At 40.7% G+C, this 25,548-nt stretch overlaps 1 protein-coding gene across 8 annotated transcripts in view; it reads right to left on the reverse strand.

Annotated features, from left to right (window-relative positions):
• The window catches only part of otud7a (OTU deubiquitinase 7A), a 152,604-nt gene that overhangs the window by 110,290 nt on the left and 16,766 nt on the right, over positions 1–25,548 (reverse strand). For 2 of the 8 annotated variants that reach the window (XM_072552764.1, XM_072552763.1), the window contains exons 2-3: positions 21,988–22,044; positions 10,571–10,707 (exon numbers count right to left, since the gene is read on the reverse strand). The exons of 2 other annotated variants lie outside the window; for them this stretch is intronic. The gene's annotated coding sequence lies outside the window, so the exon portion shown is untranslated. Of the gene's footprint in view, positions 1–1,334; positions 1,576–10,570; positions 10,708–21,987; positions 22,045–25,548 lie in introns of all 8 variants that reach the window. 4 more of the 8 variants (XM_072552762.1, XM_072552766.1, XM_072552767.1 and 1 more) reach the window with 4 other exon arrangements.

Here is a 25,548-nt window from a genome sequence, read left to right on the forward strand (position 1 = left end):
TCATGAGTGCAGTAGAAGTTTCCTCAATAGAGCAAAGACGAGTCTTGCATTCAAGTAGATATTCTCCAGGAAAATGCCTCAGAGCACAACAGGATCTTGATCAGATGGGCCAATGGGCTGAGAAGTGGCAGATGGAGTTTAATTTAGATAAATGTGAGGTGCTGCATTTTGGAAAGGTAAATTAGAGCAGGACTTATACACTTAATGGTAAAGTCCTGGGGAGAACTTGGATTGCAGGTTCATAGTTCCTTGAAAATGGAGTTGCAGGTAGATAGATAGTGAAGACAGCATTTGGTATGCTTTCCGTTTTGGTCACAGCAGGGAGTATATGAGTGGGGAGGTCTTGACATTTGTTAGATCCCTTTTGGAATAGTGTGCAATTCTGGTCTCTCTGCTATAAGGAGGATGTTGTGAAACTTGAAAGGGTTCAGAAAAGACTTACAAGGATTTGCCAGGGTTCGAGGATTCGAGCTACAGGGAGAGGCTGTTTTTCCTAGAATGTCAGAGACTGAGGGGTGACCTTATAGAGGTTTATAAAATCATGAATGGCATGGATAGAGTAATTAGACAAGGTATTTTCCCTGGGATGGGGAATCCAGAGCTACAGGGCATAGGTCTAGGGTGAGAGGGGAAGATTTAAAAGGTTACTAATGGGCATTTTTTTCACGCAGAGGGCAGTGCATATATGGAATGAGCTGCTACAGGAAATGATGGAGGCTGGTACAATTACAATATTTAAAAAGCATCTGAATGGGTAAATGAGTGGGAAGGGTTTAGAGGGATATGGGCCAAGTACTGGCAAATGGGCCTAGATTAGGTTAAGGTATCTGGTCAATTGGACGAGTTGGACTGACGGGTCTGTTTCCGTGCTCTACATCTCTAGGATTCTATACGCTAACCCCGTAAACACACTGTTGTACTCCTCTAGGAATTGTCCCAAAATAAATGGCTTAAACTGTGCTACGACACATTGCAAATCTTGTTTGGCACAGTGAGGTTTAAAGGTCTACATTTTAGACTTGCCCCAGCTGAGATGACTAGCATTTGCTCTCCATCTATGATCTGAAATTCCAGATCCTCGGTCATGTTGTTACAATGGGTTCTTGGAGTAATCTATCCTCTTGGCATTAGCACAGACCTATCATATGGCATTAATGTTATTTTCTAGGCCTTCATTTTTGGACTGTCATGTTTCGCCACTTCTCACAGGTCTGTGAACATTATGCATGATGCACCAGTATCTGACACTTCACGTTGATTGGTTAGTTTCCTTCTGTAGTTCTCATTTAATAAGACATAAACCATGTCTCAAATAGTGACTTCACTGAACCAACCTGTTATATGGTGTCGAGTAACTGGTCAGAATCTTTCGTCTCACTCTCTCCAGTGGCCATCTGTACTTGCTTGTATGCTCCTTTTTAGACGACACTTGGGTGTAAAATGATTCAGTTCTTGCATTGAGAACACTGCTTTCCCCATGCTGGATGTGCTGCCTTCTCCTTTGTACAATGTCCTCCATAATATTTGCATTCCGCTCTTGGTCTGTTGTTGTTCTGCCCTTTGTACTTGGAGAATCTATCAGCATAATGCAAGAGCCAGCACTTCTGAACAGGTTAATTACTCTCCTGAGTGTAAACTTCTCTTCTCTTAATAGGCGTGTTTGCATTGTGGGATCTTTTATTCAAAGTTTGTGAGAAGATTTGTAGCTCGGATGCTCGTTGTTGTGGTTCTGTTCGCCAAGCTGGGAATTTGTCTTGCAAACGTTTCGTCCCCTATCCAGGTGACATCCTCAGTGCTTGGGAGCCTCCTGTGAAACGCTTCTGTGCTGTTTCCTCCGGCATTTATAATGGCCTGTCTCTGCCGCTTCCGGTTGTCAGTTCCAGCTGTCCGCTGTAGTGGCCGGTATATTGGGTCCAGGTCGATGTGTTTGTTGATAGAATCTGTGGATGAGTGCCACGCCTCTAGGAATTCCCTGGCTGTTCTCGGTTTGGCTTGCCCTATAATGGTAGTGTTGTCCCAGTCGAATTCATGTTGCTTGTCGTCTGTGTGTGTGGGGCTACTAAGGATAGCTGGTCGTGTCGTTTCATGGCTAGTTGGTGTTCGTGTATACGGATCGTTAACGGTCTTCCTGTTTGTCCGATGTAGTGTTTTGTGCAGTCCTAATGTAGTGTACAAAATCCCATGCAAGGACTGCACAAAACACTACATTAGTTTTGCTCATGCTGGGTATCGGGTCCTTTGTTCTGGTGAGTTGTTGTCTGAGCGTGGCTGTTGGTTTGTGTGCTGTTATGAGTCCTAGTGGTCGCAGTAGTCTGGCTGTCAGTTCAGAAATGCTCCTGATGTATGGTAGTGTGGCTAGTCCTTTGGGTTGTGGCATGTCCTCGTTCCGTTGTCTCTCCCTTAGGCATCTGTTGATGAAATTGCGAGGGTATCCGTTTTTGGCGAATACCTTGTATAGGTGTTCCTCTTCCTCTTTTTGTAGTTCTGGTGTACTGCAGTGTGTTGTGGCCCTTTTGAACAGTGTCTTGATGCAACTTCGTTTGTGTGTGTTGGGGTGGTTGCTTTCATAGTTTAGGACTTGGTCTGTGTGTGTGGCTTTCCTGTAAACCTTTGTGGTGAATTCTCCGTTCGGTGTTCTCTGTACCATCACGTCTAGGAATGGGAGTTGTTGTCCTTTTCTTCCTCTCTAGTGAATCGGATTCCTGTGAGTGCTGCGTTGATGATCCGGTGTGTGTTCTCTATTTCTGTGTTTTTAATGATTACAAAGGTGTCAACCACGTATCTGACCCAGAGTTTGGGTTGAATTTGTGGTAAGACTGTTTGTTCTAACCTTTGCATTACTGCTTCTGCTATGAGTCCAGAGATCGGTGAGCCCATGGGTGTTCCGTTGATTTGTTTGTATATTTGGTTATTGAATGTGAAGTGTGTTGTGAGGCACAAGTCCAGTAGTTTAAGTATGCCGTCTTTGTTGATAGATTCAACGTCCTGTTGTCTGTTATGTCTGTCCAGCAGGTTAGCTACTGTTTCTTTGGCTAGGGTTTTGTCGATGGAGGTGAACAGTGCCGTTACATCGAATGAGACCACAGCAGAAACTGAAACACCTGATCAGCGGATCCAGACAATCTACGCAATCGACACAGGAATTCTTGGACATCATCAGAAATATACACCTAGACAATGAAGAAACTATGGTCTCATTCGATGTAACGGCACTGTTCACCTCCATCGACAAAACCCTATCAACAAAGACGGCATACTTAAACTTGTGCCTCACAACACCCGTGGGCTCACTGATCTCTGGACTCATAGCAGAAGCAGTAATGCAAAGGTTAGAACAAACAAACAGTCTTACCACAAATTCAACCCAAACTCTGGGTCAGATACGTGGATGACACCTTTATTTCTGTGTTTTTAATGATTACAGAGAACACACACCGGATCATCAACGCAGCACTCACAGGAATCCGATTCACTAGAGAGGAAGAAAAGGACAACAACTCCCATTCCTAGACGTGATGGTACAGAGAACACCGAACGGAGAATTCACCACAAAGGTTTACAGGAAAGCCACACACACAGACCAAGTCCTAAACTATGAAAGCAACCACCCCAACACACACAAACGAAGTTGCATCAAGACACTGTTCAAAAGGGCCACAACACACTGCAGTACACCAGAACTACAAAAAGAGGAAGAGGAACACCTATACAAGGTGTTCGCCAAAAACGGATACCCTCGCAATTTCATCAACAGATGCCTAAGGGAGAGACAACGGAACGAGGACATGCCGCAACCCAAAGGACTAGCCACACTACCATACATCAGGAGCATTTCTGAACTGACAGCCAGACTACTGCGACCACTAGGACTCATAACAGCACACAAACCAACAGCCACTCTCAGACAACAACTCACCAGAATGAAGGACCCGATACCCAACATGAGCAAAACTAATGTAGTGTTTTATGCAGTCCTTGCATGGGATTTTGTACACTACATTAGGACTGCACAAAACACTACATCGGACAAACAGGAAGACCGTTAACGATCGTATACACGAACACCAGCCAGCCACGAAACGACACGACCAGCTATCCTTAGTAGCCACACACACACAGACGACAAGCAACATGAATTCGACTGGGACAACACTACCATTATAGGGCAAGCCAAACAGAGAACAGCCAGGGAATTCCTAGAGGCATGGCACTCATCCACAGACGATCAACAAACACATCGACCTGGACCCAATATACCGGACACTACAGCGGACAGCTGGAACTGACAACCGGAAGCGGCAGAGACAGGCCACTATAAATGCCGGAGGAAACAGCACAGAAGCGCTTCACAGGAGGCTCCCAAGCACTGAGGATGTCCCCTAGACAGGGGACGAAACATTTGCAAGAGAAGTTCCCAGCTCGGCGAACAGAACCACAACAGGGATCTTTTATGCCTAATACAATCCTGGCTTTAAATGGATTATTCCTTAATTGTGCAAATTCAAAAGTTTCTGCAAGATGGAGTCATGATTTACAGATTGATGAATATATATGCTAAAGAACTCTTTCTTCACTTTGATCCATTCATACATAACATGCATCCTGAGCTCAAATGTAACTTCAGAGCAATTAAAGTTTCTGTGGTGTGTTTTCTCTGTTCTTCAGAGAGGTTTTAGGGTGGAATATATTTTGAAATAGTCACTTCCCAACAGTGATAAAAGTGTTATTTCATAACTTTGCCATTGTGCACAGAAAAAATCCAGTTTATACTGTGGCTTGCTTTGTTATTATTCACTTCTGTTTCAGTGGCAGCTCAGAGCTCAACTATGCCCAACTGTCAGTGCCTGCACTTTATTACTGCTCTGTAAGTCACCTAAGTGTCATTTCTGACACGATGTTTAAAGTGTATAACACAGAAGTATGCGCAACACCAGATCTTTACTGAAATGAGCTCAAGATGTCAGTCTACAGCAATGTACCTCATAGTAAAGGCCACATGACGACAACAGACTGGGAGGGGCCTTTGTACATGATTGCATCTCAATCCAAATACATTGCTCGAGATGCATACTAAAGAAATGCAGCCATGTAAAGGGGCTGTTTAAAAAAAAATGTGACATGGAATTAATAGCACAACTGATTCTAATAAGACCATGAAAAGGGACGCCTTTCATTAGTTCAGCTGGTGCCACTTTAATGCTGTGAAGAGGCTGGGAGACTGTCGAGATTCAAACAGGGAAGGTAAGGTGAGATGGGTGTGGAGCTCACGTGGGACATCTTCAACCATGTTATAAAGAAATCAAAAGTTAGGAGATGATATAATAGCTGGAGAGGACAGATGGTGCCAATGAACTTCAGACGTGCGTGACACAGTCCTCAAGAAAAAGCGAATAATGCCAATGCTCGATAGCACATGAAATCATGGGTAGGGGGTTGAGTGCAGCGAGTCTAAGGCATGGTGTTATCTTACTTTCTAGCATGATCCTTAATAACACGTGATTTCAGCAGAGGACAGTGAAATATATTGGCAATTGATGATTTGGCTAATTGTGCTTCTGATATTTTCAAATCTATGACCGAAAGCATGGAGTCTGACATGGAAGATAGTGCTCAAAAGAAGGAAGGGAGCAAGGGTGTCAAAACCAAAAACATGAGGGCGATTAAGCAGGCTATAATAGAGTTGCTGTGATAAATGATAGGTCAAAGTCAAGGAAATCAAAATTTCCAAATGCAAATAAAAATTTGGAATTATTGCCATTGGTGGATGGGGAGAACAGAGGAAATTGAAGTAACAAGAGAAAGATGTGGTCACTAAAGTCTAGAGGTAGTGGATTAAGTTTGCCTCAAGTGATCAAAACTTTGGATCTTGAGAGGCAGGGAGCTGTCGATGAAGACAAGGAGAATTCAAAGCACATGAATGAGAATGTTTTAATACAAGGCAAGTCTAAAAGAGGAAAACAGAAGTGCAAAGTAAGAACAGAGGATGTTGATGTAGTTAGACTACGGGTTCAGGACAATTTGAGAACACAGAGAAATGAGTTCACATCTTAGTACAAATGTAAGCAAAAGGTTTAGGAGCATTTTTGAGTGAGGCACAATTTTGAAAACGAAAAAGATTTTGAAAGAGACCGAAGTGCAGTTGCAATAAATCAAGAAGCCAATTTCATACGCAGTGGTTAAACCCATGTCACCACAATGATAGATTTCCAAGTGAAAGTTGGATAGAACTGCTGGATGAGAGTCATATCTTGAGCCTGACATGATTAGAATTATCTGAAACAAAGATCATGAATCCAAGGACCTTGTTCACAGGTATGTGCATGCTCAAGAGAGAGACGTGAAGGCAGTACTAGAGTCATAGAGATGTACAGCATGGAAACAGACCCTTCAGTCCAACCTGTCCATGCCGACCAGATTTCCCAACCCAATCTAGTTGCACCTGCCAGCACCTGGCCCATATCCTTCCAAACCCTTCCTATTCATATACCAATCCAGTTGCCTTTTAAATGCTGCAATTGTACTAGGCTCCACCACTTCCTCTGGCAGCTCATTCCACACATGCACCACCCTCTGCATGAAAACATTGTCCCATAGGCCTCTTTCCCCTTTCACCCTAAACCTATGCCCTCTAGTACTGGACTCTTCCACCCCAGGGAAAAGACCTTGACTATTTACCCTATCCATGCCCCTCATCATTTTATGAACCTCTTTAAGGTCACCCCTCACCCTCAGATGCTCCAGGAAAAACAGCCCTAGCCTATTCAACCTCTCCTTACAGTTCAAATCCTACAACCCTGGCAACATCCTTGTAATTTTTCAGAACACTTTGAAGCTTCACAACATCCTTTCGATAGGAAGGAGACCAGAACTGCATGCAATATTCCAAAATGCAAGGTTTTCTGACAGCAATGGTTGAAAGTAAAGGAAAGAGATGGCAAGAACAAGGAAGTAACTGGGTGCAAAAAGAGAAATTGCTAGAAAAGCTCAGCAGTCTGGCAGCATCTGTGAAGAGAAGTCAGCATGAATGTTTTGGGTCAAGTGACCCTTCCTCTGATTTGATGGTAGCTAGGAAAATGTTGGTTTAAATGCAGGAGATAAGGTGGGGGGAATGGATAAGGAGTAAATGATAGGTGGGGATAAAGCCCAAAGTGGGAGAAGAGCATTTAGACAGAAAGGAGTGGGCAATGATCCAGCTAAGAGGGTGAACAGCTATTAATGGGAACTGTTAGTGGCTAACAATAGGTAGTGTGTAATAGCGCATGTGTAATAAGCGATAACAAGGCTTGGTTTGCGGGGGTTGGGGTAAGGACATGGGAGAGCTCAAGCTCTAAAGTAACTCAACTCAATACTGAGTCCAGAAGACTGCAGAATCCCCAAGCAGAAAATGAAGTGCTGATTTTCCAGATTATGCTGAGCTTCGCTAGAGCACTGCAGCAAGCCTAAGGCAGAGATGGTGGCCAAGAAACAGGGTAGTTTGATGAAGCACTTCCAAGTAACTGGGGGTATCAGTTTCCAAGGAGTATTTTGAGATGTGTAGCTGGGACAAAGTTGGAGCCATTTGAACTTGCTCTCTGGAATAGCTACCATTCGGTCCTAGGATAAATCTTCAAATCAAGCAAAGCATGTAAAGAACCCCATTCAGGAGTATCAATCTATAGGCCTATCTTATGAAAACAGGAAATGCTGTGGAGCACAAAGGATGAGTACAGGTATGGGGGAAGAAGGATGCCATGGTCATACAAAAGGGGTCATCAAAGATAGGTTAGCTGAATAAGAGGGAGATTAAGGAGCAAAGACAGTTTGACCTCAGGATTGAAAAGAAAGCAGGAACCATGGGCTCGAGTCCAAACTGCAGTCTATCTGCACCTGAGGTACAAAAACATTTCAAAGGTTTTGATGACATCAAAAAGACTAGATCAGTCAAATTATGGGGTCCTATTGAGGCATGAGCGCACAAACCGGGAGCAGGACTAAGCCATTCGGTGCCTCAAGTCTGCCACACTTCACAAGTTCATGGCTGATTGTAGCCCAATTCCACTTTCCTATCTACCTCCTTTACTCTATGACTCCCTTGTTGGTCAAAGATTTATCAGCTTCTCACTTTAAAATATTCAAAGGCTGTACTTCCACCGTACTCTGGGAAAGAGTTCCCCACACACAATCCTTGGAGGAAAAGAAATCTGCACATAACTGCCTTAAATGGAAGGCCCCTTGTTTTCAAACTGTGTCACCTAGTTTGAGTCTTATGAAGGAGAAACAATTTTTAATATTCACCACTGTCAAGCTCCCTCAGGATTGTGTGTGTTTCAATAATATCACCTTTCATTTTTCTAAACTCCTAGGATGGATACAGTCCCAATCTGTCAGACCTATCCTCATAAGATAATGCCCTTATATCAGCAATCAACTGAATAAAATTTCTCTGAACTGCTTCCAATACAATTATGTCCCTTCTTAAATAAGAAAACCAACACATTACTCCAGATATGGCCTCAATAATTCCAGAGTTATTAACAAGAAGCTGCTGGGGGAGTTACAGCAGCCACTAGTCAGTTAAAGGAGAAGCATAGTGCCAAGCAAGTGCATCCATTAAATTAGAATAACTGGATACACAAATGAACTCATTTGAAGAATCATGCACAGCAGACCCAGTCCATGACGAAAAAGACTAGAATTATAAACATGTCAGACTCTCATCTCAGCAACCAAGCCAGGTATTTCATTCACTCAACAGGTATCAAAAAATATAAACATCAAACTTTTGATTCTCAGCCTAAATTACCAAAAAAATTGACAAGGCAAAACAGTAGACTTTAATGAAGTCTTGGACAAGATTCCACATGGTAGACTGATTAGTAAAGTTAGGTCACATAGGTTCTACTTGAGCTTGCCAACTGGATACATAATTGACTCAACAGCAGGAAACAGAGTAGTGATGGAGGGTTGCTTTTCAAACTGGAGGCCTGTGACCAGCAGTGTTCAACAGGCATCGTTTCGGAGTCCTCTTTTGTTTGTCATTTGGATGAATTAGATAAGAATATAGAAGACCTGGTTAGTAAGTTTGTGGAAGACACCAAAATTGATGGCATAGTAGGCAGTGAAGAAGGTTTTTAAAATTACAGAGATCTTGATCAAACGGGTCAATGGGTTGAAAATGACAAATAGAGTTCAATCTGGATAATGCGAGTTATTGCATTTTGGTACAACAAATGGGGACAGGAGTTATACAATTAATGGCAGGACCTTGGGTAGTGTTGTAGGACAGAGGGACCTACAGGTTGAAGTACATAATTCTTTGAACTTTCAGTCACATATAGACAGGGTGGTTAAAAAGATGTTTAGCATGCTTGCCTTCATTGGTCAGTCCTTTGAGTATAGCAGTTGGGTTGTCATGTTGATATTGTGCAGGATATTGATGAGGCCTCTTCTGGAGTACTGTGTCCAGTTCTGGTGATCCTGTTATTAGGATAGGATTAGGCTGGAGAGGGTTCAGAAGAGATTTACCAGGATGTTGCCAGGTATGGAAGATTTGAGTTACACAGAAAGACTGGAAGTTGTTTCACTGGAGCGTACGAGGTTGAGGGGTGATCTTATAGATGCTTTAAAATCATAGAACATTACAGCACAGTACAGGCCCTTTGGCTCTCGATGTTGCTCTGACCTGTCATACCAATCTGAAGCCCATCTAACTTACACTATTCCATGTACATCCATGATGTGTATAAGTAGGGTTAATGATAGGTGCTATTTCCCTAGGATGGGGGATTTCAAGACTGGGGAATACATTTTTAAAGTGAGAGAAGAGAGATTTAAAAAAAGACATGAGCTCGGTGTGCGTATGGAATGAACTTCGAGGAAGTGGCGAATGTGGGCCCAGTTGCAACATTTAGATTAGATTAGATTACTTACAGTGTGGAAACAGGCCCTTCGGCCCAACAAGTCCACACCGCCCCGCCGAAGCGCAACCCACCCATACCTCTACATCTACCCCTTACCTAACACTACGGGCAATTTAGCATGGCCAATTCACCTAACCTGCACATCTTTGGAGTGTGGGAGGAAACCGGAGCACCCGGAGGAAACCCACGCAGATTTAGAAGTCATTTAGATAAGTACATGAATAGGAAAGGTTGAGGGATATGGGGCAGAAGCAGCAGGTGGGACTAGTTTAGTTTGGAATGGACTGGTTGAACAAAAGGGTCTGTTTCCTTGCTTTGTGACTCTGTATCAGGTGGTCAAGATTTAGATATAAATATATTGGTTTTGACTAATAGCAAGTTCAATTCAACAGTCGATAAATTTGACTTGTAGTCTTCTTTGATCCAGGCACATAAGTGGATGTCTTTACCACTTAACAGTTACACAACTTTAATGAAGAAGGGTCCCTGTGACAAGCTACAATCATTGCTGAGTCCCAGGATTTGCAGCTACCAAGTAATCAGTCTGTTTGACTCAACAACTAATCCTTTAATTATATGTTGACTGACGTTGGGTGCAAGAATTGCCATAGTTTCTGAACAGTTTTCAACATAAGGAAAAAGAAGTGTTTCCAGAAAGCATGAAAACATACCTGCCTGAGTTAGTGATAGCCGCAGTGACATCCTCCACTAACATGGAATCAGATTTTCTTTACATGTAGATAACATCCAATTCTACTTCTCCACCACTTCAGTTGTGCAAACACAAGTGTCTCGTCAGATTACCTGCCTGATATAAGTCATGTATTAGTCAAAATTTCTTCCAATTGAACATCAGGGAGACCAATTGCAACCGTTACCCTTCAGTGCTCTACTCTTTCAGCCTAAACCAAACTGTGCAAACTCTATACAACAGGATTAAGTTTAGAATTCTAGATCTAATACCTCCTCCATTACCACTTAGTCTTACTTTTACAACTATTTTCACCCCATCCCACAATTAATGCCAAAATTTGTAATCTATATTTAGCCACTTCCGGACCTGATTTATCCAATATCTGCCGAACCATCTCTTACCTTCTTGAACTTGATTGCATTGAAAAATGAATTCAACAACTTTTTAAGAAAGTGCATGCGGTCAATTTTGGGTCACTTTGAAAGAAATACAGCTTATATGGACTTCTTAAACATTGGATAAGGGACCATATAGGAGTATATTAACATGTGCAACCCACAAACATTACCCTTCTAAACCTCTCATCAGTTTCCTTACTATGATTGAGTTAATAACAGGAATCCATTTAGTCTGCTGCTAAAATAAAAACAGAAAGAAGAGACTATTGCTATTTTTCTTTTATTTTTCTCATTTGTTTTAGTTTGGAACTGAGTGTCGAAATTATAGAATCCCTACAGTATGGAAGCAGGGCATTCGATCGATAGAATCCACACAGACTCTCCAAAGCACATCCCACTCACCTGTTTTATCCCCATAATCCCACATTTCCCATGGCTAATCTACCTAGCCTGCACAACTTTGGACAGTGGGAGGAAACCCATGCAGTAACAGGGAGAACGCACAAACTTCACACAGACAGTAGCCCAAGGGCGGAATTGAACCTGGGTCACTGGCACTGTGAGGCTTCAGTGTTATCCACTGTGCTGCCAAAAGTTAATAAGTGAACTTTGAACAGGAGTTTGTTTTAAAAGAGAAGAGAACAAAGACAGATGCTTTCTGCTGGAAACTGGTCTGGAAGATACTGCATCTTTATTACTGATTAAGGACTCTATAGAGAAATCAGTGCTGAGTTGTTGCTATGCCCAGGGCTAGTAGCTGGTTGGATGTTGAGTTGGTCAATCAAGGATGAACTGGTTCTGACTCAGGTTAGCAGGAGCAAGTGATTCTTTGGAGACTTCCAGAGACTGTGCTGCTTTGTTTAGCTCTCTCTCCAGTTATCCAAGAGTGAATATGTAGACAGTTCACAGAGATGTGTAAGAATGATACTTGGGTAATTACATAATCATTGTGTTAAGGGTTTACTGGGGGCAAATTCCTCGAAATGTATCCAGGGGAGCTTTTTAAGACCATAAGACATAGGAGCAGAAATCAGGCCATTCAGCCCAGAGAGTCTGCTCCACCATTCAATACTGGCGAATAGGTTTCTCAACTCCATTCTCCCGTTTTCCCCCCTGTAACCTTTGATCAGTTTGATACTCAAAAACCTATTTCATTCTTAAATACACCCAATCAATACTCATAAGTATACTCTATCGATACAGAGAAGGTCCGACAAGAACCTGGTTCTGTTGTAAAGAAGCCGGACAAATGTTTGATATGGCAGTCCGGGTACGTTTAGGTAATAGGAACCACAACATGATAAATAGTTCAAATTTATTCTGGATAAGAAAAAAGATGGCCTGCAAAAGACGCTTTGGGATTGGTGGAAGGCAGATTTCATTAAAATAAAGCAGGCTTTCACCACTAGACTGGGAACAGTTCCTTGCAGGTAGATCTACAGCAGTGCAATGGCAGGGGGACGCATTCAGAAAGCAAGAGGGAGTACAGGTTCAACATGTACTCTTTAGAGGGAAATGTAGCATCAATTAGTTCACAGAACCCTGGATGACTAGGACATTTCAGGACTGGATAAAGAAAAGTCAAGCTTTTAGCAAGTCCAAAGGGAGCAATTGAACTGTGTCCTTACAGGAATACAGGAAGTGCAGGAGAGAACTTAAGAACACAATTTGAAGAGCAAAAGGGAAGCATGAGAAAGAACCTGCATACAAGATTACAGAGAATCCTAAAATACTCTGTAAATATATTGAAGGGAAGACGTTAACCAAGGAAAGAGTAGGGTCCACTAGGGACCAAGGGGGCAGGATATTGGAAGGATTTGGAATGAATACTTCTCTTTAGTTTTTATTCTGGATAAGAGAATGCTGGAGTGAAATTCAGGAAAAGGGACTATGGAGAACTCGCACAATTTGACATAGGAAATGGGGAGGTATTGGAGGCTTTGTTGGGCTTAAAAACAGACAAATCCCTTGGCTCGGATGAAATGCACCTCCAGCTACTGTGGGAGGCAAGGTAGGAAATTGCAGGAGCTCTGACACAAATTTTTAATTCCTACCTGGCCACAAGGGAAGTGCCAGAGAACTGGAGGATGGACAATATGGTTCCACCTTTTAAGGACAGTAGTAGATATTACAGACTGGTGAGTTTCAAGTCATGGCAGGGAAACTATTGGAGAAAACTCTGAAGAAATGAATTAACACCCACTTGGAAAGACATGGTTAATTAGGGATAGTCAGTATGGCTTTGTCATATGGAGGTCTGACAAATGTTAGAATTCTTTGAAAATGTGATCAAGTGTGTGGATGAGGGGAAATTCAGTTTCTGTAGTTTATATCAATTTTAGAAAAGCTTTTGACAAGGAGCCAATTGGGAGAATGATCGAGAAGGTTAAGTAACATGGAATTAAGGGAACTTGGCAAGATGGATCAGAAACTGGTTTAGTAATAGGACAAAGGGTAGTGGTAGAAGGCTACTTGAGTGACTGGAAGGCTGGTGTCCAGCAGCGTACTGCAAGGATCAGTACTGAGACCATTGTTGTTTGTTACATACATAACTGATATAGATAAAAGTGTGTGTGGGGGGTGGGGGGGGGGGGGGGGGGGGGGAAGGCGGGAAGGTCAAGCAAATCTTGCAAAACACCAAATCTGCTATGGTTGTGGTTCTGTTCGCCGAGCTGGGAATTTGTGTTGCAGACATTTCGTCTCCCGTCTGGGTGACATCCTCAGTGTTTGGGAGCCTCCTGTGAAGTTCTTCTGTGATGCTTCCTCCGGCATTTATAGTGATTGGTATCTGCCACCTAGACAGGGGACGAAACGTCTGCAACACAAATTCACAGCTCGGCGAACAGAACCACAACAAGAAGCACCCAAGCTACAAAACTTTGACCAAATCTGCTAGAATGGATAATAGCAAAGAAAATGGATGTAGGTTACAGAAAGATACAGATGGGTTTGTCAGACGGGCAGAGCAGTGGCAGATGGTATTTAAGCCTGGTAAGTGTAGGGTGATGCAATTTGAAAGAAGAAACAAGATGAAGGAGTACTGGGTTCAGGACATTGGGTAGCTTAGAGGAACAGAGGTATTATTCACAGATATCTGAAATCTGCAGAGCATGTGAATTGGACAGTTAAGGAGGCATGTGGAACATTTGCTTTCATTAGTCATGGGATAGTCTTTAAGAGGAAGGAGATAATGTTGGATTGTACAAAGCATTGGTCAGGCAACAATTGGAGTACTGTATGCAGTTCTGGTCACTTCACTACATCAAGGATATGACAGTACTAGAGGAGGTTCACCAGAATGTTGTCTGGGTTGGAGAAATTGAGCCATAAGGAGAGAATACATAGACTTGGATTTCTTTCTTGAGTGCAGAGATTATTAGATTAGATTAGATGCCCTACAGTATGGAAACAGGCCCTTCGGCCCAACAAGTCCACATTGACCCTCCGAAGAGTAACCCACCCAGACCCAGTCCCCTACCCTATATAGACCCCAGACTAATGCACCTAATACTACAGGCAATTCACCTGACCTGCTCATCTTTGGATTATGGGAGGAAACCGGAGTACCTGGAGGAAACCCACGCACTCACTGGGAGAATGTGCAAACTCCACACAGACAGTTGCCAGAGGTGGGAATTGAACTTGGATCCCTGGTGCTGTGAGGCAACAGTGCTAACCACTGAGCCACCATGCGATGACTGAGGGGGGACATGATTGAGGTGTGCAAGGTTATGAAGGGAATGGACAGGGTGAAGAGAGAGCAACTGTTCCCTTTGGTTTAGGGGGTCAATCACAAGAGGGTATAACTTTTGGAAAAGTGGTAGGAAATTCAGAGGGGATCTGGGAAAAAAAAACTTTTCACTCAGCAGGTGGTGGGACTCTGGAATGCACTGCATGGGAAAGTAATGGATGCTAGAAACCTTAGAAACTTTTAAAAAAAAAACTGGATGACTACTTCAAATATTATAACATTCAAGCATATGGGACAAGTGCAGGAAATTGGTATTAGCACATTTTTAATAGTAGCTTTATCAACACAGACTCAATGGGCTGAAGGGTCTTTCCCACATTGTACAAATCCATGAATCAACTTATTGAAAGTTCAGAGAAAAGAACTCCAATCTGTAAGAAATGGGTAAATACTTCTGAAGTTGTTTGCACTAACTTGTGACTTCAGAATTCAAGCAAGATATAGAACATGCGAACATAACATATGCAGTTCTACTTGTCTGTGAACAGCCTATTGTCCAATGATTTCATGAATGCCTGGTATCAATCATTGGAAACTGGTTATTGTTTTATTTTCTTTGTTAATTTATCCCTTAACTGTGTCTGTCTTTGTGCAAAAGGGGGTTTATAATTAAAAAAGGGCTTTAGATTGTAGATATTAATCAGATTACCTTATTGTTTACTTGTGTTCTGCTAAAGTTTCATTGGTAAGAATAAACTGTTAACTTTTGTTTTAAGTTATAAAGACAGTGTCCAAGATCCGTTACTCATAAAATCAGATTAGCAGCAATTGGGCATTATGGAGGGTTATTGAATGTTTTAACTTCACTGTACTGGGAATCCAGTGACAGTGGGGCTGATTTAGTTTGGCTTGGCCTGTGTTGCAGCAAGAAAGTACTGGAGAAACTCAGCAGGCCTGGCAGTGGCTGTGGAGAAAGAAGTAGAATTTACGTTTCAAGTCCAGAACAACTCTTGCAAAGATTTTTGTTTAATTTCTCTGCTTTCATAATGTTTCTCTTCAAACAACATTCCTGAAAAATCAATTTAGCAATTATACTTACTTCATTTAAAGATGGAGAAGTTACAAAAAGAGTATTATTCAAATATTGCAAGGGGTGAAGGATTTCAATTATTATGGGAAAAAAGTGCAAAAGCAGTGGTACAGGAAAAATTAGTGTTGGTGTGGTGGTGTTCAAATTGACAAGGATTTTGGTAAAGGTATATTGGAAGAAACATATTTCACTGGCAGGAAGGGTGGTAACCAGAGGATAGCCTTATTGTAACTAGCAAGAGAGCCATAGGAGAAATGTGTAGATTTACTTTCACAGCAGATTATTAATGATCGTGGATGACCAGGCTAAAAAGGTGTAGTGAAACCTGATTTATAGTAAAAGAGAACTGAACGTACAGTTGAAAAGGAAAAACTTGCTATGGGGAAAGAGATGGGAGAGTAAGACTAATTGACTAACACTTTCAAAGAGTCAGCAAGCAGAATGGACTAAACGGTCCCCTTCTCATAGAATCATAGAGATGTACAGCATGGAAACAGACCCTTTGGTCCAACTCGTCCGTGCCGACCAGACATCCTAACCTAATCTAGCCCCAATTGCTCTACTTTGTAAAATTCCATGAATATGGTAAACATTGCCACAGAAGTTTCACTACTCTACAAAAAATGTTAACATAGAACAGTACTACTGTGTATGCACTTCCAAATATTCATGCCAATTCATCAAACAGATTAGATTGTTTCTCATCACTTTCCAGCAAAAAAAATAGCATTAACAATAAAGACTTCAATTCAAAGCTTTTATTTTTACTGTCAAGTAATTTCAACAGGTATCAAAAATATCTGAAGATAATATGTTTAACATCAGGTTTTGATCTACAGAACTGGGATGTCAGAAACGGTGCACCTAACGTCTGCGTTGGGTAAATTGTTAGAGGGGATTCAGAGATGCAGGATCTAAAGACATTTGGAAATGCAAGGACTCACTTGGGACAATCAGCATGGCTCTGTACATGGGAAATCATATCACATGAATCTGATTTTTTTTTAAGGGGTGACCCAGAAAGTAGATGAAGGCAGTGCAGTAGACGTTATCTAAATTGATTTCAGCAAGACCTTTGACAAGGTACCATATGGTGGGTTATTGAGTAAGGTTAAATCTCACAGCAAACAGGGAGAGCTGGCCAACTGGATATTAAATTGGCTTAAAGGGAAAAGACAGAGGATGATGGTAGACAGCTGGTTTTCATATTAGAGGCCTGTGACCAGCGGTGCCACAAGGATAGGTGCTGGTTCCACTGCTTTTTGTTGCTTTTATAAATGATTTGAATGAGAATGAGGAGGTATGGTTAGTGAAATTGCGATGACACCATAATTGTTAGTATAGTGGACAGTGAAGAAGATTATCTCAGAATATAGCGAGATCTTGATCAACCAGAGTTTAATTTAGATAAATGCAAAGTGTTGCATTTTAGTAGGTCAAATTAGGGCAGGGCTTACAATAATAAATGATAGGGTCTTGGGGAGTGTTAAAGAACAAAGGTATAGGAGTACAGGTTCATAGCTCCTTGAAAGTGGAGTCACAGGTAGACATAGGGTAGTGAAGTCAGCTTTTGGCATGCTTACCTTCACTAATCAGAGCACTGAGTATACAAGTTGGGACATCGTTTGCAGCAGTACAAGACGTTGGTGAGGCCATATAAGAGTATACTATATAGGAGAAGTAGTTAAGCCATTCAGCCCATCGTCTGCTCCACCATTCAAATCATGACTGATAAGTTTCCCAATGCCATTCTTCCACTTTCTCCCTGTAACCCTTATCCCCTTCACAATCAAGAACTTATCTATCTCTGTCTTAAATACCAACTGACCTGGCCTCCACAGCCTTCTGTGGCAATAAATTCCATAGATTCTTCTGGCTGAAGAAGTTTCTCCTTTTCTCAGTTCTAAAATGCCTTCCCTTTACTCTCAGGCTGTGCCCTCTGGTCCTAGTCTCTCCTACGAATGGAAACATCTTTCCAATATCCACTCTGTCCAGCATCGAGTATTCTGTTAATTTCAAACAGATCCCCCTCATCCGTCTAAATTCCATTGAGTACAGACTCTGAGTCCTCAAACATTCCTCACTTCTTACACATATGGAGGACAGCATGCAGTTCTGGTCGCCCTATTATAAAAAGGACATTATTAAACTAGAAAGATGGCAAAAAAGGTTTACTAGTATGCTACCTGGACTGGAAAGTTAGAGTTATAAGGGGAGACTGGATAGGCTGGGACTTTTATCACTGGATTGTAGGAGATTGAAAAGTGACCTTATAGAGGTATATAATATCATGAGAGGTACAGATAAAGTAAATAGCTAATAGCTTTTCCCCACTGTAGGGAATTTAAAACTGGAAAGTCATAGATTTAAGTGACAGAAGAGAGTTACAAAAAGGTCCAGAGGGGCAATTGTTTTCCAGAGAGGGTGGTGAGTGTCTGGAACAGAGGTAGTGGTGGAGGAGTACAATTTTGTCATTTAAGAAACAATTGGACAGGTACATGGATGGGACAGGCATGGAAGGATATGGACCAAACGCAGGCAAATGGGGCTAGATTAATTGTAAAAACTGAGCAACATGGACAAGTTAGGCCAAAGGGCCTATTTCCTTGTTGTAAACCTTGTAGACAACTAATAGTCTTTATTCGGTGCTAAAGCTATTTAATACCCTTCAATGCAGATAACTAAAAGACAAGGGGGAAACTCAGTAGGAGGAGTACGAAATAAACAAAAATAGATGCAAAATTCAACACCTTCCTCAACACAAGTGTAAACTTAGTCGTGCCACAGGTGCAATTCATTGACATTTTTGTTTGGCTGAGTTGGAAAAATGCCACATTTACAAGGTAATAACACTTAAGTAGATATTGCAGTATTTACTCAGGCTGCTACTGTTTGAAAGAAACCTTGGCCATAATCTGTCTATCCCCAGCTATGAAAATTGTTGGGATTTCTGATATGACTCTGTTGTGAGCTACACAATTAGAAACCTAGAAAGAGAAATATGATATTCAGTCTCTTTGAGCTATTCCACTATGATACCTGTGATCTAACTCCATACACCTGCTTTTACCTCATATTCCTTAATACCTTTTGTGAAATAAAATTCATCTCACATTTAAAATCAACAATTGCCACATATTAAGAGTTTAAACTTTGATCATCATTAAAGTGAAAATGTATTTCCTAATATGACTCCAGATACGTCTGGCTCTAATTTTTACACTGTATCCCTGAACATTCGACTTTCTAGCGAGTGGAAAAAGTTGGATTCTCCATTAACCCCACCTATTCTTCTCAATATCTTGAAAGCTTTGATCAATTAACCCATTACCCTTCTAAATTTCATGTTCCTTCCTATTTTCCTTTGCAGTGTTTGACAGGCTCTGTCCGTGGTCCATTTGAGATTGCCACATAGCTGAAGATCTTTAAGAATTACACAGACTGTTCCCTTCATGATAACTGTGTGGATAATACAGAACGTAAAACATAATACCAAATACAATTAGAGGGCCTGTCATCTCTCATGATTAACCCTTGGAGCCCAAGTAATATTCCGGCAAAGTCACACCACCCTCCCTTCAACACTAATACACCAAGTCTTGATTTTATGTTGTTTTCTTTTAATGTGCCTATATTGTAATTTATATTTCAAGTCTTGTTTCAAAACTGTTTCACATTAGTCTGGCATAGGGCCACATGATCTGATTGATATCATTTTAAAATGGCCCCTCCTGCACGTTGACCCTATCTCACATTGCCAACCCTCCATGGTCACAGCCTCTGCTTCTCACTAACACTCCCTCTTATCAAACCTCCTACTCCCCAATTCCTTCTCTTGGAATTCCTTCCACCTGACATTTTCTTCTCTTGAAGCTTCACTATAAGCAGGGGTTCTGGACAGGAATGGCAAGAGTCAGGTGGAGCAGCTTCGACCTGGAGACAGCAGCAAGAGGGAGAGGCCATGAGCCTATCTCGTCAGCAGTGAGAGCAAGGGCCAAGGAATAGCAGATGGTCACAAAGAAAAGTGGCATCTAGGAGTTGGATGTGTGTTCTGGTGATTACAGCAAGCAAAAGTAAAGTTGAAAGTGACCATGTTCCTTTAATATTTATCAATTATTTTAAAAGTTTTTCATTTACCAATATTAAGTGATTCAATTTTCAGGATGTAGAGTTTATGGAGTTTTTTTTTCTAACAACGTAGGTCCGAAAGAACATAACTACAGCTCTTACATTTTTTCTAACGAAGGAATCTGATTCACTTAAAAATCAATTAACTTGAAGTTTAACTTGTGCAACCATAACTTCAATTGAGTATTCACTATATGTCCTTCCCAAGGTGTGATAGCCAGCACAATTTTCAGTATTTCAGAAGTAGTTTAATTAGAGCTTCATATTTGTAGTAGAAGGTTTATTCTTTTGTATTCTAATGCTCGATGTAAACCAGAATACATTCCCTCAGCCTTCAGCTATTTTATAATGCAGGACATGACATTTTAACAATACATGCTCTTGTACATTCTGATTTGATCCATTCAATAGCAGTTTCCAATGAACAATAAAGGCAGAGAAAGGATGGGACATCTAACTCCTGCTACAAGTGTCAAAACTGAAATCTGCATAGATAAAAATGTTAAGGAAGAATCACAAGGAGCCAAAGAATTGTCTGACTATCAAATTAGGACACAAGTTACCTAGCCAGTGTCTGAAGCTCATGTACCAAAGCCAAAAAAAGCAGTCTCAAAATGGTAAAATATAGTGTTTGTAGGAAACGGAGACATAAAAGGGAAGATATTAGTCTTATCGTTTAATTCATTTAGATTCTGTCCTCTCCTCATACTTACCCGATAGTCCTTGTTGTTCTCACCCATCTAAATTTTCAGGAAGGATATTACATCAATTTTCCTTTTTTTTCTCCATTTTTTACTATTTCAGTTTCTTGTACGTGGCTACAATTCTATTAATCTTTTTGTTTATTTATTGTCAATGTTTGGCCAGGTCCTGCAGGTTGTACTGCTTTGCTGCTACGGTGGTGTACACAATATTATAAAAATAAACCATAGTGAGCACATTTCACTATTGAGTTCTGTCGTGGTATAAACAAACTGGAAAACTCAGGAACCAGAGTGGGTAGTGGAATAAATCCTATATATCAATTTAATTCTGCAGAGTTTAGTTTTTTTTTATATATGTTTTAGTTATCTCTATATATAGAGAGGGAGAGAGATAACTAAATATATATATAAAAAAGAGATAACTAAATTCTGCAGAATTAAATTGACACCATACACAAAACCTGTGTTTCCAGAGAAGGACATTGCCATGGCTCGAGACCTCATGTGAAATGACCTCAACAGACATATCTGCTTGCATCAGTATATAGCAAGCACCCCTCAAGAACAAATAAGGACAACATTTTCTTTTCTAAGGAACTAAATTCAAGATCCATTGGAAGGATCAGATTTCATTGCAATTTGATCAAGTCGGAGGGCTCAATTGAGATACATTCTCTGCAATTGAGCTCAGTCTCCATCATAGAAAATGTTAAAAAATTCTCCAGAACCAGACGGCATCAAACTCTAAAAGACCGTGCTACTTAAAAGAATGTTCTCTTTTCATGAGATGTTCCTTCAGAACAATAACAATACTGACACCTACCGCAAAATTACAATGGTATCTATATTTAAAACTATTCCCATACAACTGTCAGCCATGCCACAAAGTAAAAAGTCCCCCATTAACAAATGGAACATAAACCAGTTTGATGAAGGGATATGGGAACAAAGGGAGTGTGATTTTGACTGCTTACTCTCAATAAAGATTAATGCCAACACAGATCAACTAGACCAATAGCCCTTCTTCTGTGAATTAACTGAAGAACATGCTTTCATTTATGTTATGGCATTCCTAACTATGATTACAACCATGATTAAAAATTAACTTAAGACAACAAGATCAGAGGAGACTGATGTGTAATTTCATTTTACAGGATTGCCACCTTTGTGAGTTTAACTTGTAAAAACTGCCCCAACATCCCATAATTCCTCAACCTTTTGACATCAAGGTGTACTCTTAACTGGGATGTCCTTTTTTAAACATGACCTAAGAAATACCTCAATCATATCGGAGCGCATTTAGCATTCAAGTTTTTATTCACTTTCACAGCCAAGTTTGACTGGTGCTGTACATCTCCAGAAATATATTTCAAATTAACTTACTACACTTGGGTTTTAATGGCGGTATCACACTATTGGAAAAGCTCCAGATCTGGATCACTGTAAAATGCAAGGAGATACCATTATGAACATTGTGAAGTCAGTTCTTCAGCACGCACTTTCAGTGACAGTTTTGATTTAATGTATATCCCAAAATCTCAAAACAATAAAAGGTTTGTTTAGCATTCAAAAATAAACCCAACAATATCACAAAGGTATTATACTGAAATACAACCTTATCTCCAGAACAAAATTATAAACTAATGCACGCAACACCTTTCAGCAACACATTTGCTTCAAAAGGCAGTCTGAGATTATTCAGCTGTGTTGAATCTGGGAAGATAAATATTCAACATGATTATACATATACATGCTCAATGTAACTGAAAATTATGAACAAACACAATCTAAGTTAGATTACAAAAAAAAACTATAGATGTTGGAAATCTGAAACAAAAACAAATTGCTGGAAAATTCCAGAAGGTCTGGCAGCATTTATGGAGAGAAATCAGAGTTAACATTTTGGGCCCAGCAATCGTTCTTCAGAACTGACGGGAGCTAAGAAGTCTTTTTTTACACCGAAGATAGAGTCATTGAGATGTACAACACGGAAATAGGCCCTTTGGTCTAACTCGTCCTTGCCGACCAAATATTCCAACCCAATCTAGTCCCACCTGCCAACACCCAGCCCATATCCCTCCAAACTCTTCCTGTTCATATACCCAATCCTTTTAAATGTTGTAATTACACCAGCCTCCATTACTTCCTCTGGCAGATCATTCCATAGCCACACTAACCTCTGCATGCAAAAGATGCTCCTTGGGTGCCTTTTATATCTTTCCCTTCTCAGCCTAAACCCATCCCCTCTAGTTCTGGACTTCCCCACTCCAGGCAAAAGACCTGTCTATTTACCCTACCCATGCCCCTTATGATTTTATAAACCTCTATAAGGTCACCCCTCAGCCTCCGATGCTCCAAGGAACACAGTCCCAGCCTATTCAACCTTTCCTTACAGCTCAAATTCTCCAATCCTTATAGAATGACAGAGAGGGTAAGGAGTAAATAGAGCCCCAAAGAGAGAGAAGAACAGTTTGACAGATAAAGCAATGGATAATCAGACTAGGAGAATTAGTAACTGCAAAAGGAAAATGGATCGAACATAATAGCAGACCATGTGATAACAAGGCCTGGTGTAAGAGGTTTGGTGTAAGGACACGGGAGAAAATGCCTCAATCCCTAAAACTGTTGAACCCGATATTGAGTTCAGTTTGGCCTAGATGGGACCAAAGGTCCTGTCTCCGTACTGGAAGACTCTATTATTGAAGGATGTGAGCACATCACAGAGAGTGCATGTGGCTTAAAAAAAAATGGTACCAGGGATAAGGAACTTCAGTTTTAAGGATAGATTGAACAAGTTAGGACTGTTCTCGATGAAGGCTGAGAGGATCTTCGATAGAGGTTTTCAAAATCATGAATAGGCTAGATAGAACAGATACTGAGAACCTGTTCCCACTTCAAAAAGGGAAAGAAACAAGAGGGCATAGATTTAAAGTGGTGTATAAAAGCAGCAAGGGTGGTGATGTGAGAAAAAAAAGTTTTTCATTCAATGATTTGTTACAATATGGAATGCTCTGCCAAGAATTGTGGTGAAGGGGCGCTCTATTGAATGCCTCAGTTGAGCACTGGATGACTATTTGGATAGAAACACAATGCAAGGATTTGCTGAAGCAGGAGATTGGCACTAGGTAAGGATGCTCATTTGCTGGTGTAGGTGTAATGGGCCAAATAGTCTCATTCCACATCATATTTCTGCAATTCATGAAGACCACAGCATTATTGGTAAGCCAGCTATGTAAAATAGAAGATGGAAGATTAGGAGACAATAATGATACAGAATTCAAGCTAGGGGAACAGGCAAGACACAATCCCAGGAGTGTATGTAGTCATCCGCATGTCTGCAAAATAGTTCAATGGGGTGGAAAAGCAGAGGTCATGTGTCACATTTTGTGATGTAAGGCGTGTGATTTATATATATTTTAATATCACATTTACAGTTGGATTTTGAATTCATGGCATCTGGCTTTGGTCTATTTGATGATTAAACTTGACAGTATTTCTGAAATTGTAATGGTTAAAATTAGACATATTAAAAAACTTCTCCAAGAAAAAGGAGTTAGGTCAGAAAAATTATGAAATAGGTTAGCTCAGTGTTACAGGATTATCTTGAAAGTTCCAGACTAGAAGTGTTTGATTAGAATCCTGAAGGAGTTGTTTGAAGTTCAGAAAGTTAAGCGCTGTTGTGTGACTGATCATGGAAGAAACTACTGCAAACCAGAAATGATTTATTGGCAAAAAAAGTACAGAAACCTGATTGGTGTTTTCTGTTAGCCCGAGTTAATCGGCAGGAAAATCAGGGAACTCAGTAATCCTGTGATTAGAACCTGGGAAATAGTCATGCTTAAAATCGGCAGTTTTTCCCAAACAGGTCATGACAAGAGATTTGGGGTTTGTCTGGAATTATTATGGAATAGAGAAATGAAGATATGCATATGGTATCAGTACGTGATAAATTATTAAATTAGAAAGAAGTGATACTGGAAACTTTCTACAAATGGAAAAGTAACCCCTGACAAGCTGAAATGAAATTACAAAAGCCAGATGGATTGAACTGACAAATAAATTGGGAGTGGAATTGTCTGCAAAAACATAATCCATGGGCTAGCGACACATTTGAGTTTTAGTAGAAATACAGGATAGATCAGGTACTCAGTGCAGTGAAAAGTCAAAATCAAATAGTTTGACTTAAGTAGCTTGAGTATGGAGAAAAATAAAGCAGCTCAACATAAAAAATGTCGGACTTCTAAAGGGCAGAGAGAGATAAAGACAAATAATTTATGAAACTAGATTCAGAAGAGCAAAAGGTGAAAAAAAGGTGTGCGCGCCAGGGAATGTTTAGCTTGGAATGACACTGCCTTAAAAGAGAGAACCCAGCAACCAGGAAGATTGGGAAAACCCTACTGATAGCATAAAGACTGCCAAGGAAATGCTTAAGCTTGCACAGACCTACCAGAATTTTAGGGAATTGGATGTGAAGACATTCTTTAATGTCCTTTGAGAAAATAACGAGACAGGAAAATTGACCAAAACAATATCAGATATTCCTCAGGCATGGTAAATTGACAGGTAATGCACAAGAAATTTATGCTTCACAGTCAGAAGAGATTTTGAGGAATTATGACATGGTAAAAAGAGCTATACTGGATACAGATGAGTTCATGCTGGAGGCATAAAGGCAAAACTGGTGAAGCTGACATTGATGCCATGTGGTTGGAGGGTCCCAAGGTGGAAGATGAAGTGTTTTCCTTTAGGCAAATGATACAGCCAAACCCAAAACAATGAGAAGGATTTTGTTTTCCCGCCAGAAAATTTCATGAAATCTTGTATACTAACTCTTACACTAAGTGCACAGGACATCCCAGTTCCACTGTTCAAAGTCCAATTTAGAGTGTGACCCCTTATCTGGGCCAGTCATTGTTGGTTAATTTAAAAATTATCCATGCATGG

The sequence above is a fragment of the Chiloscyllium punctatum genome, chromosome 33 (genome assembly GCF_047496795.1).
Source record: "Chiloscyllium punctatum isolate Juve2018m chromosome 33, sChiPun1.3, whole genome shotgun sequence".
NCBI lineage: Eukaryota > Metazoa > Chordata > Chondrichthyes > Orectolobiformes > Hemiscylliidae > Chiloscyllium > Chiloscyllium punctatum.